Source organism: Chrysochloris asiatica, unplaced genomic scaffold (assembly GCF_000296735.1).
Source record: "Chrysochloris asiatica unplaced genomic scaffold, ChrAsi1.0 scaffold00080, whole genome shotgun sequence".
Classification (NCBI taxonomy): Eukaryota; Metazoa; Chordata; class Mammalia; order Afrosoricida; family Chrysochloridae; genus Chrysochloris; species Chrysochloris asiatica.
The window spans coordinates 2,833,801-2,835,835 of record NW_006408598.1 but is presented as its reverse complement, the minus strand read 5'-3'; the positions used below and the strand labels follow the sequence as shown (position 1 = coordinate 2,835,835).

Genomic DNA, 2,035 nt, shown 5'->3' with positions numbered 1-2,035 from the left:
GGAAGAAAATGCTGTTGAATGATGATGTATGCAAGGGATTGTAATCATTGTAATGAAACGAAATACCATAGGATGAATGTAAAGCTGATGCTCTTCCATGTAAACTATCACTCAATTCACAATAAAAACTTTAAAAATATATATATTACAGTAGCCAAAGATGGTAATAACTTAATGTCCATTAAGAGATAAATAGAGGGTGCTGGGTGAGCTGCGGAGGTGCTATGTGCCCTCAGCTCGGGGTGCCATGCTGCATGAGTACCAGCCTAGAGCCAGAATTGAAATTCCACAATGGTTTCCCAGGACCCTGGAGGCATTAGCCTTCTCCCGCAAATGGTGGCTGCAGGGGTTGGAGCAGTTGTCACCTCTCTCTTCATGAACCCCCTGGACATGGTAAAGGTGTGCTTGCAGTCCCAGCGTCCCTCAGTGGCCTATGAATGTCAGACACCTCCCTCTAGACTCTGGTGTGTCTCCTATACCAAACTTCTCTTCTCACTCCAGCCCACAGGAAAGTGCCTCCTGTATAGCAATAGGGTCCTGGAGCCCCTTTACCTGTGCCCAAACAATGCCCACTGTGCCACCTGGTTTCAGGATCCCACCCGCTTCACTGGGACCATGGATGCCTTTGTGAAGATTGTGCAGCATGAGGGCACCGGGACCCTGAAGAAAGCCTCTCAGTCACCTTGGTAGTTACTATGCCATCCACTGCCATCTACTTCACCACGTATGACCAACTCAAGACTTTTCTGTGTGGCAGAGATCTGACCTCTGACCTCTACGCATCTATGGTGTCTGGCACTCTGGCCCACTTGGGCACCGTAACTGGGTCAGCCCCTTGGAACTGGTACAGAGAAAACTGCAGGCTCAGCATGTGTCCTACCCTGAGCTGGGCATCTCTATGCAGGCCATGATGACTCAGGGCAGCTAGTGCTCCCTGTGGCTGGGCTGGGGGGCCCACTGTCCTTCAGGATGTTCCTTTCTCAACCCTCATCAACTATGAGCTGGTGAAGAGCTGGCTGAGTGGGTCCAGGCCAAAGAATTGGATTTCTGTGGGCATCAGTTTTGTGGCTGGTGGCATCTCAAAGATGCTGCAACCATCCTGATTCTGCTCTTTGACATTGTGAAGATTCAGCACCAGGTAACACTGGGAACAATGGAAGCTATGAAAGTGAAACCCCCATATGTGACTCTACCGGCTGCTGCTGAGGAGGATCCTGGCTGAGTCAAGCACCAGGGAACTCCTTGCATCCTCACTTTCCCACCCCAAGTTCAAGACCAAATCTGCTGACTGCTCACACCCTGGTTCCCCTGTATATCTGCTTCTGTGTATATTTGCTGTAACTGGGCCTGCTCCCAGGAGTCAAAAACTGGGTCTGACTCAGTCTCTCTTACCTCCATTAATTTTTGAAGTCTAAAGATGAAAAGCGTAGTGGTTACGAATCGGGCTGTGAACCACAAGGTCAGCAGTTCGAAACTACCAGCTGTTCTATGGGAGAAAGAGGAGGCTTTCTGCTCCCGTAAAGATTTACAACCTCAAAAACCCTGTACTGGGTCACTATGAGTCGGAACCAACTCCACGGCACATAACAACAACAACAAAGATGAAAAAAGAGAGAGAGATGAATGGAAAGCAAAATGTGGTATATACATCTTCCATCTAGGTTTATATGCTCTAATGCAAAAAATTCTGGACTTTTTAACTCATCAAAATGGCAGTTTTGACATCATCAAGAAATTTGAATTTTGTTATCTTAAAATGTTCTTTGAGTTTGGATAACAAAAAAGAGTGTAACTGAGAAAGATCAGGCTGTAGAATGGATTGAATAAGGTTTCCCAATGAAATTCCTATAGGACAGCCCTTGCTACCACCAAAGAATGAGCAGGTACATTGTCATTGGAGGAAAAAAAGGATTCCGCTGCACAATTCTACTAGTCTTTTCCTCACCAATGCAGTTTTCCATTTTCTTAAAACTTCTTAATAAACCCATATGATCATTCTGTGTCCTTCTAGAAAATTATCAAGAATACTCTACTG

The 2,035-nt window shown here is 46.1% G+C and overlaps 1 pseudogene; it reads left to right on the top strand.

The window, feature by feature from the left end:
- Positions 1–291: 291 nt before the first annotated feature.
- Positions 292–1,415, top strand: LOC102834965 (annotated as a pseudogene).
- The last annotated feature ends 620 nt before the right edge of the window (positions 1,416–2,035 follow it).